The sequence below is a fragment of the Microcaecilia unicolor genome, chromosome 4 (genome assembly GCF_901765095.1).
Source record: "Microcaecilia unicolor chromosome 4, aMicUni1.1, whole genome shotgun sequence".
Classification (NCBI taxonomy): domain Eukaryota; kingdom Metazoa; phylum Chordata; class Amphibia; order Gymnophiona; family Siphonopidae; genus Microcaecilia; species Microcaecilia unicolor.
The window spans coordinates 334,156,979-334,174,978 of NC_044034.1; the positions used below are offsets into that span (position 1 = coordinate 334,156,979).

At 43.8% G+C, this 18,000-nt stretch overlaps 1 protein-coding gene across 3 annotated transcripts in view; it reads right to left on the reverse strand.

The window, feature by feature from the left end:
• PEBP4 (phosphatidylethanolamine binding protein 4) overlaps positions 1 to 18,000 on the reverse strand; it is a 539,830-nt gene that overhangs the window by 511,782 nt on the left and 10,048 nt on the right. The gene's annotated exons all lie outside the window — the stretch shown is intronic.

The following is an 18,000-nucleotide window of genomic DNA, read 5'->3' on the forward strand; positions in this document are numbered from 1 at the left end:
GAAAGGAAAAAAAATCTTGCATTGGGAGGGGAGAGGACAAGAGAGGAGAAATGTTGGACATAGGGGGTAGTGGGGAAAGAGAAATGGTAAATGTTGGACTTAGACAGGGGGTGGTGAGGAGGAGAAGATAGATGGTGAAAAATTGGACATGATGGTGGAGGGCAGGAAGAGATGTTGGATGGGGCACAAGGGAGGGGGAGAGGTAGAAATGTTGGGCATGGCAGTGGAAGGGAGGAAGAGAGAAAATGCTGCATGGGGGGGGGAAGAGAAGTGTTGGACCCGTGGCACAAAAGAGGGGGAAATGGTAGAAAGTGGGAGAGAGGGAGATATATTGGACCTGGCGGTGAATGAGAGGGAGAGAGAAACACAGGAGCTGGAGAGGGGAGAAAGGAGGAGATGTTGGATTCAGGAGCAGAAGGGTGATAGAGAGGTGCCCAGTGCTTTTTTTGTGCCGGTACGCAACGGTACGGCGTACCGGCACCTTTTTCTCCTCCTCTCCTCCCCTCCCATTATTTCCAGCGATTCTCCGCCTCTCCCCTGCCCTCCTATCGTCGTGCAGCGATTTTTCCGTCCCTCACCGCTCCCATATCCAGCGATTCTTGGTCCCCCAGCGTCCTCTTTCACTGCCTGCCAGCCAGTCGGACTCAGAAGCGAACGGTGCAGGCAGCGATTGGCTGGCAGCGTCGTAGCTTCCCTCTGCAAGTCCCGCCTATGCGTAAACAGGAAGTTGTAGGCGGGACTTGCAGAGGGAAGCTAAGACGCTGCCAGCCAATCGCTGCCTGCACCGTTCGCTTCTGAGTCCGACTGGCTGGCAGGCAGTGAAAGAGGACGCTGGGGGACCAAGAATCGCTGGATATGGGAGCGGTGAGGGCAGGGGAGGGATGGAAAAATCCCTGCACGACGATAGGAGGGCAGGGGAGAGGCGGAGAATCGCTGGAATGGGAGGGAAGGGCAGGGGAGAGAGAACTGCTGGAAATCAATGGGATGGAGGGAAGAGCAGCGGAGAGAGAATTGCTGGACATGGCATGGGAGGGAAGGGCAAGGGAGAGAGAATTGCTGGACATGGGAAGGGCAGGGTAGAGAGAATTGCTGGACAAGGGATGGGAGGGAAGGGCAGGGGAGAGAGAATTGCTGGACATGGGAAGGGCAGGGAGAGAGAATTGCTGGACATGGGATGGGCTGGGAGGGAAGGGCAGGGAGAGAGAATTGCTGGACATGGGAAGGGCAGGGGAGAGAGAGAATTGCTGGACATGGGATGGGAGGGAAGGGCAAGAGAGAGAGAATTGCTGGACATGGAATGGGAGGGAAGGGCAGGGAGAGAGAATTGCTGGACATTGATGGGAGGGCAGGGATGAGATAATTGCTGGACATGGAGGGGAGGGCAGGGAAGATAGAATTGCTGGACATGGAGGGGAGAGGAGAATCGCTGGACGGGGAGGGAGGACAGGGAAGAGAGAATTGCTGGACATGGAGGGGAGAGAGGAAATCGCTGGACGGGGAGGGGAGGACAGGGAAGAGAGAATTGCTGGACATGGATGAGGGGAGAGAGGAGAAATGCTAGAAATGGATGGAGAGGAGAGCAGGAGATAGAGGAGAATTGCTGGACATGGATGGATGGAGGAGTTGGCTAGGAGAGAGGAGAAATGCTGACTTGGATGGAGGAGAGGGGAGAGAGAATTATTGCTTTATATGGATACAGAGGAGGGAAGAGAGATGAGAATGCTGGACATGGTGGAGGGGAGGAGAGAGGAAAGTGCTGGACATGAAGGGGGGAGGAAAGAAAAAAGAAGATGCGCATGGATGGAGATGAGGAAAAACTGCACATGGATGGAGAAAATAGGCAAAAGCTGGATCCATGTTATACCTCCTCCAGTCAATTCCATGGAGGAGGACCCAGCTTTTACTTATGGATGCAGGGCAACAAAAGAAGAAGAAAGGAGGAAAGTAAAGAAATAAATGGAAAGGAAGCCCTGGAACGGAGTTAAGAGAACAGGTAGAGCAGCAGAATCAGAGACTGGGACCAATATGGATAGAAAAACAAAGTCACCAGACAACAAAGGTAGAAAAAAATCATTTATTTTCATTTTAGTGTTTGGAATTTGTCTTATTTTGCACTGGGTATACTGGAGCTGTAACAGCTTACAGAAATTATTTATAATGAAAAAAATCACATTATTTTTTCTCCTATACTAGTATAATATTTTCAATGATGTCTGTTTATATGCGCCATGGCTGGTATAAGGGGTGTGGCTATAATAGGGGGGTGCCATGTGTGGTGACCCTGCCCACAATGAGTACCGGCACCTTTTTTTCTAAAAAAAGCACTGGAGGTGCCGGACAGTGGGAGTGAGGGAAGAGAGAGGGAGAAATATTGGAACATGAGGGAGAGGGCAGGAGGGAAGAGAGAAGGGGCAGAGAGATGTAAGGCTGCAAGAGTGGGGTGGGGAGAAAGAGGGAGCAGATGCTGGGCTAGAAGGGTGGAGGAAAGGAAGATGGCGAAACCATGTGGGAGAGGCCAGGAGGGAGAGGAAGAGGGTGGCAAGGAAATAAATAAAAAGATAGTGATTACAGAGGATAGAAATATGGTAATGAAAGGGAAAGGAGGGCTGAGGAAGGAGTGAGATGGGGAAATGGAAAAGCTAGTGGGTGAGACAAAAAGATGAAAATCTGATAGGTAGCTGTAAACTAAAAAGGAGGAGAACAGTGAGAGGGTGAAATTTGAGTTGACAGCAAGGCAGAAAGAAGAAAAAAGAGAGGAAAGAGCTAAAAATAAGAAGTCAATATGTCAGAAGCAGGTGTAGTGAAGGTAAAAGAAGACAAATGGACAGCAGCCGCATGAAAGAGAATTAGAAGACAACAGACAGGAAAGCAGAAAAGAAACTGCAACCAACATGATGGAAAAATACAATGTTCAGACCACAAAGGTAGAAAAAAGCAATGTATTTTGAATGTTTTAAATGGAATATGTTGGCTTTGGGAAATCTACATAGCAAATGTGTTTGTATCGTGTTCAGGAGAAAGGAAATGCATTTCTATTTTTATTTCTCCAGTGTTGAAGTACATGCTAAGTTTAACATTTTGGGGTTCCGAGTTCAATTTTTGTCTAAATATTTTTATTTCTGATACGTGATCCCTTGTTCTGTATTTGGTGAGGGTCTGTTGGTGTGACAGTAATGGCGGGTTGGGAAATCGGAGGGCAGGCAGGGAGGAGAGGGGATCAGGGAGGGGGCCCTAGCATGTCTAACACCAGTTCTGACCCTTGCTGTATAGCTGTTAGGGATCCCAAGCCTCCCCAGCTGAGGACTTCCTCCAAAGACGGCCAGAACTTCCTTCTACCAAGCTCTGCAGTTGGTGACAGCATGCTTGAGTCACCGACAGCTAAGCACGCATAGGGTGCTGGCATCAGTGGCTTACTGATGTTGCTGCTGCCTGCCAAGTTTGGTAAAAGGGAGTTCTGGCCACCTTCAGAGAAAGTCTTCAGCTGACAGAGCTTGAGGATCCTTATTAGCTAATGTATTTATATTTTGCAGTAGGGCAGGGCAGAGAAAATATTGTGCCCACCCACTTTGGGCTCAGGCCCATCCAAAATTGGCTGTCTGGCTACGCCACTGGAGTGGGGGACGCACAACTGAAGGTTCACCTACAGTACCCAATATCCTTGCAATGGCCCTGGCTGCTTTCCCTCCACAACTGGAGCATATTTTTTTTTTCAGTGTCACTGCTGCCTGACTCTTCCAGTAACAAGCTCCCCTGTTCCTAACTGTAACCTTGTGATTAAAACCTTTACTGCAGTGGTTCCCAAACCTGTCCTGGGGGCTCCCCAGCCAGTTTTGCAGGATATCCACAATGAATATTCATTGTGCATGCAAATCTCTCTCATGGATATCCTGAAAACCTGACCGGCTGGGGAGCCCCAAGGACAGGTTTAGGAACCATTGCCTTACTGTGTGAACCACAGGGATCTATAATATATGGAGCCCTGATTGGCTTGGTGGGAGATGGGGGAACAGGGTTGCCTGCTCAACATAGGTTGATCACAAATGTTAATCCAGTCCTGTTTCTGCCCTACTACATACATGGAGATGTAGTTTTATTTGTCCAGTTGGGTTCTCTAATCAGAGATAAAAGTTCCTGAATCCAATGTGACAAAATCAAAACTGCTATAGTCTGTTTGATTGATCTGGGATGAGCTGGCAACACTGGAAGAAAGAGGCAGTATGTTCAATACTTCTGTATGCACATTGAAGACTGGAGGATCATATGTACAGGGGTTGAGGAATTTGGGAGATGAATCATGTGTATGGGGAGATCTGAAGTTGCAGCAACTGCCCACAACCTCTTCCAATTTAACTGAAATAAAAGTTTGTATGCCGATTAATATTTACAATACTGTGCTCTATTATATTTTTATAGCGTAAACATTTAGAGAGAAATAATCAAAGCCCCTTTCACTGTAAAAATTCCAGTATACCGGCATAAATCATGGCTTTGATTTTTACCCATCATGTTCACATGTAAAAATATACATGGCATTCAATGTGTGCTATTTTGCCTGCCCTCTGAAATGGTGATCCAGCAGGCGGAAGTGGTTGGGGGTATGGTATGTGGTGGGTTTTTCTCTTTCAAAATGTTGGCAATCCTAGGTCTAGATTCCCACTACAGCTTCATCTTGGGGCCATTCGCCTCCATACCAGGGTAACTCCATGGCAAGTCCACAGCTCTTAAGCTCTTTGGTGAGTGGCTCTTTCTAATTCCAGCAATCTGGAGTCCGTGGCCTGCAACTCAGGTTTTCCTCTTTTGAAAGAACCCTCACCTCTTACAGTAGAAATCCTATTCTATATCTTGGAATCTTTCACTTAACCTTCCAGAAGCTCTAGAGCCCCCAAAATCTCCTACTTGGTTAATTGTGGTGAGAAGTTTGCATTGACCTCCTAACACATTCCTGTCATTTCTGTATAATGTGTGCACTTCACTATACTACTCTTAGCCAATATTATCATCTTACATGTATAAATGATAATAACTAGTGATCCTTTTCTCATAATGTAACCAGAAATTTGCATATTCTGCCCCTTGCTGTCACTTTTGCCCTAGATCTTCACTGATGTATCAATTTGCAGATTGTTACTTTACAGTGCTGCTGCTAGCAGAGCAGACTGTCAGTGACAGTGCTCCCTTTCTCTCCAAACAGCTTACTTTAACCAGAGAATTATTCTTTTGTTCCCCAAAACCCATCCTTCTAGGGAGGTATCATTAGTGAACACAAGTGCACGCACTGTGTATGCATGCAGACTTTTACCTTACAGTGGGAGACGGAAATAATCAGACAACACTTCCCCCTGGGTAAACATGGCTGTGGAAAAGCTTCTGATTATTACCCCCTAAATAACGATTACGTTTTCATAAAATTGTTGTTGAAGAACATTACAGATCCGTAAAGTACCCACATAAGAGGCATGGCTGGGACATAGGTGGGGCCTCACTTGGGCATGTAATTTCAGAATGCTATAAGTTACACATGTCCTGCCACATTTAAGTGCCCATACTTACACCAGCTCTGTGGCTTGTGAACCTGTGGGCATGAAATGAGATTGAAGGGGGGCAGACTCAAGAAAAATGTCAGGAAGTATTTTTTCACGGAGAGAGTGGTGGATGCTTGGAATGCCCTCCCGCGGGAGGTGGGGAGAGGAAAACGGTAACGGAATTCAAACATGCATGGGATAAACATAAAGGAATCCTGATAAGAAGGAAGGGATCCCCAGAAGCTTAGCCGGTGGTGGGAGGCAGGGCTGGTGGTTGGGAGGTGGGGATAGTGCTGGGCAGATTTGTCCGGTCTGTGCCAGAGCCAGTGGTGGGAGGCGGGGCTGGTGGTTGGGAGGCGGGGATAGTGCTGGGCAGACTTATATGGTCTGTGCCCTGAAAAAGACAGGTACAAATCAAGGTAAGGTATACACAAAAATGGCACATGTGAGTTTATCTTGTTGGGCAGACTGGGTGGACCGTGCAGGTCTTTTTCTGCCGTCATCTACTATGTTACTAAATGTTAGGCATACCAATGCCGGGTTATGCTAATATTCTATAACAGAACCTATGTACCTAGGTTCTGTTATTCTGTTCTATTAAGAGTTTTATATACCGCAGTATACCAACAGGATTCACAGCAGTTTACAATTCAAAAATAACATCTCTTAACAATGGAAGAAATTAACAAACTGAAATGCATATAAATTAAAAAGAAAAAAAAAACAAACAGAAATCATTTCACAAAGCCAAGCCACTAATTATTACCCAAACAAGTAAGTTTTCAGGACTTTCCTAAAAGGAAAATAAGAAGGCATGTGCTTCAAGTTGAGAGGTAACATATTCCACAACCTAGCCACAAAGAAGGGGAAAAAAAACCTCAAAAATGGATTTAAAGTGAACATTTTTTAAAGAATAAAAGCCCAGTTTCAGAGTTCGTAAGAACCCTAAACTTCTATCGAGAGATGGAAACACGAGCAATTCGCCTAACCCTTTCTGAGTTTAAATCAAAAATTGATTTAAAAATTAAACTAATTATTTTAAAATCAATACATTTGCATACCATCAATCAATGAAAATCTCGTAAAGTAGAAGATGCGCTATCAAAGCAGCCCAAGCCCACTTATCAATCTAATAGCAGTATTCTGCAATAACTGCAGGCTAGTTAACAACTTATTTGATATACGAGAGTATAATGAATTGCAATAATCCAACTGCGGCAGCAAAACTACTTGGGGTATGATCCTAAAATCTTCTCTCTCTAAAACAGATCTTATTGCCCGTAATTGTCGAAGTTAAAAAAAATATATATTTTGCTAAGAGCATCAATCTTGCTTATCAACTGACAAAGTGGAGTCTATAAATTATACCCAACGTTCTAGAATGATCTTCTATTTTCAGGACTTCACCTGTTATAGAATAGATTCCTACCACGCAACCTTGGGACACCTAAAGGGAGATGCCCGGTTATAGAATTACCCCCGTAGGTCTCAAAAGTTCATCTACACACTAAGGTTTGGATAAATGTTATGCTAGTGCAAGCATTACAACCTACAAGTAGTCCAGAATGACAGCTGTATTTTCTGTTTTGATAAAAAGGACTTACACACGTAACTTACAGAATACTATAATTTACATGTGTCCTTGCTGAATTTATGCAGAGAAGTTACGCCAGGTTTATGGTTGCTATAAGCGCAGAAGCATAAATGTTAGGCACGATGATATGAGGTTATGCTACTATTCTATAATGAAATCTGTGTGCCCAGATGCTGTTATAGAATTGGCTCTCACCATGCATCCTCAGAACGCCTAAATGGAGGCAACCCAATTATGGAATGCCTCCTTTGAATTTAAATCTCACTTTACGTACCAGGAAGAGCATGTAGAAGCAGTGGCACAGCCATGGGGGACATTGGGGGCCTGCCCTCCCACTTTAGGCTCAGGCCCCCTCCAAACCTGCAGCGCCCCTTTCAATGGCTGGCGGGGATGCCAAAGCTGTTCCCTTCTCCTTGTGCTGCTGTTGTAATGCAGAAGTTGACAGCCTGTCCCCCAGCCGCCTACATCAGGATTTCACACACATGCTTAGCTCGTGAAAGAATGAGCATGCTCAGGGAGTCCCGGAGTCAGCAGCTGGAGTCACATCGCTGCCTTCTGCATTACAGCAGAAGCACAAAGAGGAGGGGATCGAAAACCAAATTTCTGTGGCTGGCAGGGCTTTGGCATCCCTGACAGCAAAGGTATATTTAACGTGCGGGGGGAGAAGGGAATGCGTTGCCCCCCCCCCAGTCCACCCCTGGGCCCCCTCCAAAATTGGAGGGCTAGAAACACCCCTGCTTAGACAGTAACACAATTTATTTCAGTTCCCAGAAAAAGGGAGGTCTGCACTGAGTGTACAAGAAAGAACAAGTTCTGGATGAGTTCTGCTGTTTGTTTTATGGTACTGTTTTATGATAAATGTATTACATTTTTGTTTTTAATTTTTGCAGTATTATAAAAAGCATTGGTGTGATGGGCTTGGATATATATATTATAAGTAGCATACTATACCATAATGTGTACAACTATTTGAATATTTTTTCTGCTGAAACTGTCTCTTGCCTAAGTCCAGATTATTTTTGCTGTACACCACCTTGGGTGAAATTGTTTAAAAAGGCGGTAAATAAATCCAAATAAATAAATAAATGACGTTATTTACCTGTAGCAGGTGTTCTCCAAGACAGCAAGACTTGAATCCTTACACATGGGCAATGTCATCAATGCAAAGAACAAATAATCAAGAAACTCCAGACAGCCCAGAACACTGCAGCTAGACTCATATTTGGCAAACCAAAGTTTGAAAGTGCCAAGCCCCTGCGAGAAAAAAATTACACTGGCTCCCACTCAAGGAACGCATCACGTTCAAAATATGCCTTCTAGTTCATAAAATTATCCATGGAGACGCACCAGCTTACATGTCAGACCTGATAGACCTACCATCTAGGAATGCCAAAAGATCATCCCGCACATTCCTTGATCTGCACTTCCCCAGCTGCAAAGGAATGAAATACAAAATAATGCATGCGTCAAACTTTACCTACCTGAGCACACAGTTATGGAACGCACTGCCGCGCAGCTTGAAATCGATATACGAAAGAACGAACTTCCGCATATTACTGAAGACACATCTCTTTAATAAAGCCTACCACAAAGATCAACAAATGTGAATATGCACAACGCGCACATCTATATCCAGAACTGTTTCATAATATCTGCTTGTATACTATGACTTCGTTTATTTTGTTTGTTTTATTAACATCATGCTGACCAAGATCCTGCAATACCAAATATTTATCTACTAACAGTCTTCCACTACTCATGATGTATTGTAAGCCACTTTGAGCCTGCAAAGAGGTGGGATAAGGTGGGATACAAATGCAACAAAATAAATAAATAAATGGAGAATGGCACAGGAAACGGTATCCCAGCAGCTCTTCAACAAGTGTTTGGGCCATCTCACTGCACATGCATATATCTGTGGCACAGGCCCTCAGTCTATTACTAGCTAGAGGAATACAATTCCTGGGAGTGGTGGAAGAGAATTCCTGCTGTCCTTGGAGAACACCTGCTACAGGTAAGTAACTTCATTTTATCTGAGAACAATCAGGACCGTGAATCCTCACATATGTGAATCTCTAGGCACAGGTGGACTTCAACAGAAAAAGGAAAAAGAATCACAAGTGGTGCTACAACTAGCTACTTTATCATTTTATTTTATTTTTGGAAGGCAGCCTGGGACTGAAAGAGAAGGGCCTAGGGAGGATGAAGTTGGATTCTAAACCCCAAATAGACTCTGGAAGACTCTCTAGCCCAAATTATTGTCACGTCTATAATCTTGTTCTAGGCAGCAGTGGGATGTGAATGTATGAACAGATGACCATGTCACAGCTTTGCAAATCTCCTCTATGGAGGCTTTCCTCAAGTGGGCTACTGAAGCAGCACCAGAAGGCTGGAGGGTGGCCAATGCAATGCCAATTTTTAAAAAGGATTCCAGAAATAGTCCAGGAAATTATAGACTGGTAAGCCTGACGTCGGTACCAGGCAAAATGGTAGAGACTATTATAAAGAACAAAATTACAGAGCATATATATATATAAGCATGGATTAATGAGACAAAGCCAACATACATTTAGTCAAGGGAAATCTTGCCTCACCAATCTACTACATTTCTTTGAAGGGGTGAACAAAGAATAAAGGTGAGCCAGTTGATATCAGTATCTGGATCTTAAAAGGCATGTAACAAAGCATTTCATGAAAGACTCCTGAGGAAATTAGAAAGTCATGGGATAGAAGGTAATGGCCTATTGTAGATTAAAAATTGGTTAAAAGATAGAAAACACAGAGTAGGGTTAAATGGTCAGTATTCTCAATGGAGAAGAGTAGATAGTTGGCTTCCCCAGGGTCTGTGCTGGGACCGCTGCATTATAACATATTTATAAATGATCTAAAGATGGGAATAATTAGTTAGGTAATTAAACTTGCTGATGACACAAAGTTATTCAAAGTTGTTACATTGCAAGAAGACTGTGAAAAATTACAAAAGGACCTTACGAGACTGGAAGACTGGGCATCCAAATGGCAGATGATGTTTAATGTGAGCAAGTGCAAAGTGATGCATGTGGGAAAAGGGAACCCGAACTATACGTATGTGATGTAAGGTTCCATATTAGGAATCACCGCCCATGAAAAGGATCTAGGTGTCATCATTGATAATACGTTGAAACCCTCTGCTCAGTGCGCAGCAGTGACTAACAAAGCAAATAAAATGTTAGGAAAGAAATGGAAAACAAAAAAGAGAATGCTGTAATGCCTTTGTATCACTCCATGGTGAGACTGCACCTCGAATACTGTGTGCTGTTCTGGTCACTGCACCTCAAAAAAGATATAGCAGAATTAGAAAAGGTACCAAGAAGGGAAACGAAAATGATAAAGGGATGGGATGACTTCCCTATGAGGAAAGGTTAAAGTGGTTAGGGCTCTTCAGCTTGGAGAAGAGACAGCTGAGGATATATGATAGAGGTCTACAAAATACTGAGTAGAGTGGAACAAGGAGAGGTAAAGCGCTCATTTACTCTTTCCAAAAATACTAGGACTAGGGGGAACGCAATGAAGCTACTAAGTAGTAAATTTAAAACAAATCGGAGAAAATATTTCTTCACTCAATGTGTCATTAAATTATGGAATTCATTGCCAGAGAAAGTGGTAAAAGCAGTTAGCTTAGCAGGATCTAAAAAGGTTTGGATAATTTCTTAAAATAAAAGTCCATATGCCATTATTAAGATAGACTTGGGAAAATCAACTGTTTATTTCTAGGATAAGCAGCATAAAATCTGTTGTACTCTTCTGGGATCTTGCCAGGCACTTGTGACCTGGATTGGCCACTGTTGGAAACAGGATACTGGGCTTGATGGACCTTCAGTCTGCCCCAGTATGGCTTATGTCCCAATATGGCTTATGATCTTATTATGAGCTGTGACATGACCAGCCAGAGTCAGACCAGCTTGAGCATATGTGAAGGAGATGCAACCTGTTAGCCAACTGGAAAGTGTGCATTTGCCAACAGTAGTCCCCATCTTGTTAAGGTCAAAAGAAACAAAAAGCTAGGTGGACATTCTATAGGCTTTAGTCTGCTCCAGATAGAAGGCCAAGGCTCTCTTGCAGTCCAAAGTGTACAGTGCGCATTCACCTTTAGGGTTTAGGAACAAAGGATGGAAGACTACTGACTGGGTTAAGGTGGAACTCCGACACAACTTTAGGAAGGAAGTTTGGAACAGTGCATAGAACCACTTCTATTATTATAATCTTAATATAAGGTGGATCGGTCACTAGGGCCTGGAGCGCATTAAACCTGCATGCTGAAGCAACTGCCACCAAAAACAAAACCTCAGGTACTTTAAGTGGTATGTTATCTAGTGGCTCAAAAGGATCTTTCATAAGCTGGGTAAGAACAATATTGAGATATCATGACACTATGGGAGGCTTAATGAGAGGCTTCATTAGTAGCAAGTCCCACATACTAGATGGCAAACATCTTACATTTAAAATCATATGTCCTCTTAGTGGAATCCTTTCCAGCAGCAAGTAAGACCTGCAAAACACTGTGAGGTAAGTTCTGGGAAGACAATGTTAACTTCTCAGCATTCAAAGTGTGAGGGCTACGGACTCTAGATGGGATGCAAGAGTGCCCTGCTCTTGTATGATCAGTGTTTTTCAAATAGTATTTAGCAATTTTCAAGGATAGTCAAATGAACAAATAACAGCAAGAGAAATAACCATCACTTATTATGAGCAGAAGGAAACAAGAACCGCTGTACAAATATTAAACTTCAAAAGCTCAATCAAGACAATCACCACCCCCCTGCCCCAACACCCCCCCCCCCCCCCCCATCCACCCCCAATATCCTCTTCTATATACAGTGGTGGAAATAAGTATTTGATCCCTTGCTGATTTTGTAAGTTTGCCCACTGACAAAGACATGAGCAGCCCATAATTGAAGGGAAGGTTATTAGTAACAGTGAGAGATAGCACATCACAAATTAAATCCGGAAAATCACATTGTGGAAAGTATATGAATTTATTTGCATTCTGCAGAGGGAAATAAGTATTTAATCCCTCTGGCAAACAAGACCTAATACTTGGTGGCAAAACCCTTGTTGGCAAGCACAGCGGTCAGACGTCTTCTGTAGTTGATGATGAGGTTTGCACACATGTCAGGAGGAATTTTGGTCCACTCCTCTTTGCAGATCATCTCTAAATCATTAAGAGTTCTGGGCTGTCGCTTGGCAACTCGCAGCTTCAGCTCCCTCCATAAGTTTTCAATGGGATTAAGGTCTGGTGACTGGCTAGGCCACTCCATGACCCTAATGTGCTTCTTCCTGAGCCACTCCTTTGTTGCCTTGGCTGTATGTTTTGGGTCATTGTCGTGCTGGAAGACCCAGCCACGACCCATTTTTAAGGCCCTGGCGGAGGGAAGGAGGTTGTCACTCAGAATTGTACGGTACATGGCCCCATCCATTCTCCCATTGATGCGGTGAAGTAGTCCTGTGCCCTTAGCAGAGAAACACCCCCAAAACATAACATTTCCACCTCCATGCTTGACAGTGGGGACGGTGTTCTTTGGGTCATAGGCAGCATTTCTCTTCCTCCAAACACGGCGAGTTGAGTTCATGCCAAAGAGCTCAATTTTTGTCTCATCTTGACCACAGCACCTTCTCCCAATCACTCTCGGCATCATCCAGGTGTTCACTGGCAAACTTCAGACGGGCCGTCACATGTGCCTTCCGGAGCAGGGCGACCTTGCGGGCACTGCAGGATTGCAATCCGTTATGTCGTAATGTGTTACCAATGGTTTTCGTGGTGACAGTGGTCCCAGCTGCCTTGAGATCATTGACAAGTTCCCCCCTTGTAGTTGTAGGCTGATTTCTAACCTTCCTCATGATCAAGGATACCCCACGAGGTGAGATTTTGCGTGGAGCCCCAGATCTTTGTCGATTGACAGTCATTTTGTACTTCTTTCTTCCATTTTCTTACTATGGCACCAACAGTTGTCTCCTTCTCGCCCAGCGTCTTACTGATGGTTTTGTAGCCCATTCCAGCCTTGTGCAGGTGTATGATCTTGTCCCTGACATCCTTAGACAGCTCCTTGCTCTTGGCCATTTTGTAGAGGTTAGAGTCTGACTGATTCACTGAGTCTGTGGACAGGTGTCCTTTCATACAGGTGACCATTGCCGACAGCTGTCTGTCATGCAGGTACGAGTTGATTTGGAGGCATCTACCTGGTCTGTAGGGGCCAGATCTCTTACTGGTTGGTGGGGGATCAAATACTTATTTCCCTCTGCAGAATGCAAATAAATTCATATACTTTCCACAATGTGATTTTCCGGATTTAATTTGTGATGTGCTATCTCTCACTGTTACCAATAACCTACCCTTCAATTATGGGCTGCTCATGTCTTTGTCAGTGGGCAAACTTACAAAATCAGCAAGGGATCAAATACTTATTTCCACCACTGTATCTGTTATTGAAGATATCATACATTTTGTAAAATTTTATGTTTTTAGTTGTATTTGTATTTTCATTTCTATTCTCTGTATTTTACTTATTAATAGTACAGACCCCTGAAAAAGGTTTTGCAGCCAAACACAGCCCATGTTCGGTAAAAATTGTCTACACTTTGGAGAATAGAGTTTTCACTCTTTGGAAGCCTTGGACTTCTGGATTTTATTTTGGTCGTCTCTCTGGAACAACATTGGTTGGTGTCTTCCACCCTTTCCCTTCATGTTCCCAATCAGAATCCTTACCAGGTTTAGGTATCAAAGTAATGACAGCCTCGTTGGCCTAGGGAGGAAGGAACCCTGGGAAATGACCACTCATAATAAGCCGTCAATGGGGCACGCAGATGCAGGGCTATGAGCTTATAATATCTGGGAGAAAACCCATCCAATCCAGGCACATTGTCAGATGACAGGAGCTTGATGCCTGCAGGACTTCTGTCACTTGAAGCAGGGCGCTCAATTGAGCCTGCATTTCAGGCGTAAGCACAGGCAAACCCAAATCCTCTAGATAATCCTCCAGGGAGGAGCCTGCAGGGTTCGGGTCCATGGAGTACATGCTGGAAAAATAGTCATAAAATAGTTGGGCAATAGCCACAAGGCGATGTACACAAGAACAAATCAGGGGCAAAGAGGGAGGGAATGAAGGGGAAGACGCCTATCCTAGCCAACATCTTGCTTGCCTTGTTCCCATAATGATGGTATTGAAATTGGCAGTGATGTAGGTGTTTCTTAGCTCTCTCATGAATGAGGGAGTTCAAGGTGGCTAAAGTCACCATCACAGCATCTCAATTAGAATCAGAGGGTTTTTTCAAGTGCCCCTGCTTTGTCACCCGATAACATCGCTCCAAGAGGAGGATGCCTTGTGTGAGTCTTTTAGTCTGGGCGTACATATAGCTGATGATGTCCCCGCGAATAGCTGGTGAAGTCTGAATCTCTGCCTGTCTTGCACTACTGACAGAATGATCAGGCCTACTATGGCATCGAGACACCAAGGATTTGCTGTGCCTCAATGAAACATCCTCCCCTGATGCACTGGAAATGTACACCAATGCAGCTGACTTCGATTCCAAGCCCCCTCCAGGTCTCTGTGAATGCATCTTTTTCATGCAGGACGTGAGTTTTGAGTATCAGTTGGACTGCCTCTGCTCTCAACATCAATAATGTTGAACCTGCAGCATCACGTTGAGAAAGAAGTGTTCCACCACTCCTTGAGTGCCATGAGCTGTTTCTTGAAGGCTGCCATCAACAAACGGCAGCGGCATTACAGTAGAAGTGGCCACATCTTCCTGAGTCACTTAAGGATTATTGAAACCGGGGTCTCAGTTATGTGGAGGCTGGTGCACCCTCTCTAATGGCATGCATGAGCAGTTCTCACATCAAGGGTGCTTTGAGAACAGAGGTGACCTTGGTGCCTCGGTGCTCTCAGTGCTATGCTTCAATGGACAGTGATGTTGAGACTCCTTGACCTCAACCCGATGTCCTTCCTCGCACTTCCTTGGCACCAGGAGTAGCCTAGTGGTTAGTGCTGCAGGCTTTGATCCTGTTGAACTGGGTTCGATTTCCACTACAGCTCATTGTGACTTTGGACAAGTCATTTAACCCTCCATTGTTCCAAGTACAAAATAAGTACCTGTATATAATATGTAAACTGCTTTGATTGTAACCACAGAAAGGCGATATATCAAGTCCCATCCCCTTTCCTGATGAAGTTGAATCTTTTCTCTTCTTTGAGCAGGAACTAGATGATGGATACTCCCAGTGGATTCTACTGATGCTCGATGTTGAGGGTGACTAAGACCCTCTCGCTGTTTATGATAGTGTTCAAAGAACCTCCTGGATCCGTGGAGATAGATATTTCTGATGCTGATATCAATGCACCAGTCTATCAATGAGAATATTTTCCCTTTGCTTTTCTCTACCACAAATCCCTCTCTGACATCTGTAAACAAAAAATATAATAAGAAGGATCATGCTTAGGACCCAGGCACTACAGGTACCATGAGTGGGTATCCTTCTGAAACCACTGGGGGTCTATGTTTGGGACATATTGGCCAGAAAAACAGCAACAGCGAAATCAAATGATTTGATGGTGAGAGAAATACTCCAAGCTTGGTGCTCAAAGCTGAAAACTGGTCTAAAGTGGGCTAACATGAAAAATAAATAAAATGAAATCCTGACTAAAGAACTATCAGGTAAACAAAAACAGACCATGAAACAGCAACAGCAGAGGACTTACAGACTTTAAATAAAATAGAAATTTGGACTTTAAGGTAACAGCAACATAAAACAGGTACGATCAGCTCTAAGAAAAGGTTAGACTGAAGAAGTCCTGTGCAATAGTAGCAAGTGGAAACAGGTGTACGTGTGCAATGAGACAGCCTAAACACTTCTGGGAAAAGTTGCTAGTGAACTATGCCAGGCTCCATTGATGTCATCACCCATGCATAAGGATTCAATTCCTGCTTGATCTCAAAGAAATAAATGTAAATATTAAATAAATAAAACACTGCTGAGATAAGCTCTGATAGATAATAGTAAATATTAAATAAATAAATATCCTTCAATCAGCTAGTGCTCCTTGAAATACTGCACAAATTTTCTAATTTGGACTACTTGGATTGACACTCCTTTTGGATCCAGCGGTTTCCTTCTGCTCCTCTCTCTTTCCAATCTCATTCAGAACCAAGGCTGGGATCTGGTGCCATGAGCCTTCATTTGCAAATGCTCAAGCATTTTCCCCCTATTTTACACCGCTCCCAACTGAGTTAGCCCAGTCATTCTAGCAGCAATGCTCACCTCCGAATCACATACCAGGGCTCCTTTTAGATCCTTACCATCATGGGTCCAAGTTCATCCACTGACCTGCTTGCAGTCCGTTCCCACCCCCCAGACTGTGAATGCTACCGCCACAGCGAAAGATAAGTAATACATTGCTTGAAGAGGTAGTGCCTCTTTGAAACTGAAAGCACTTGACAAATGTATAGTTTAAAAAGCTCCAGAGCTGAGACATCTTTGAATTGTTACATTTATAATATTTTCTCAACTTTCGGATCTTTTTCAGCTTGAATTTTATTTAAAAATATGAGTAAGAGTTCCAGAGGAAGCTTTAATTCTCTGAGCATGGTCCATGATCTTCTCTCATTCCTTCATTATCCTAGCATCCACTTTTCAACCAGTCACTTTCACCACAACTATAGCTTTCAATTTCATGAAAGTTTCCAAAAACAGTAAGTTCTTTCACAGAGCCACTTAGCTAGAGAAAAACCTTTGAAAATCTGAAGCAGCAGAAAAAACCTCTTTCCTTAGTTACAAAAGGAGATGAAATGCTCTCTCCTTGAAAGAACTGGCCCGCTTGTCTGAAATGCCAGTTCCAGCAAAACTCTTCCATAGCATCCAAGTTTCCCTCACCACCAAGCCAATGATTGCCTTCAGCCAAGAAGCTGATAGCAGGACACTAGTTTTTCACTCCTGGGCAACAATGATGCACATCCTTTCCATAGGATGCACTGGAGGCATAAGGGCATCCCTCCTCTCATTCAAGAGAAAGTAGCATTGAAGTCAGGGCAAGATTAAAGAATAGGCAAACTAGGCATGTACCTAGGGTCCTAATGTTTATGAGAGGCCACCTCAGATGTGTAATTCAGTAGCTCTCAAGGGAGAATTTTCCCCTTGTAGCATAAATAAGATTAAGAGGTCTTTTTGTTCTTCCCACCCCCCTGTGTATTGTCCCCTAGTTGGTATGATGCGTAGATGAGCAGCACTTCTTACCCGCTGCATCCTCTCACATGCAGGTTTTCCTCTGCAGTCAGAACCCTGCAAGGCCCTGTTTGCAGGAGTTTTAAAATATATTTATAGTTTGATGGTGGGGGGGGGGGGGGGGGCTGACACACCTGTTCATCAGGGGCCCACCAAAGAGTTAATTCTACCTTGACTGCAACCACCACTGTTCATACAAACACCATAAAATGGTCAACTGGGCCCATTTCATTCATCAAAAGAGAGCCAAGAGAGGGTAAAGATCTAGTTTTCCTTTTTTCTAGTACATAGATATCCAAAAGAAAGGAAAATCTCAAAGCCAAAACAAAGGCAAGGATAGAACACCACAAATTACAGGGAAGGTCTATCTAGGCTGCTGCCCAGAGCCTTTATCTCAAAGTAGAAAAATCAGTGCACAAATGCTATGCCAGTCAGAAGTTCTTAATTATGTAAAAAAACATAAGGAGGAAACAAGCAGCAAGTGTGACATTTTAAGTAGCCTTTTTTAAGCTCTCTGTGCATTTCTGTTCAAAAGAAGCCAACCTTGCCCCCTCCTCATTAAACCACTAATCAACTCTGAAAAGTGGAAAAATCTGCCCCCCACCCCCACAGTCTTATATCCACACAAACAG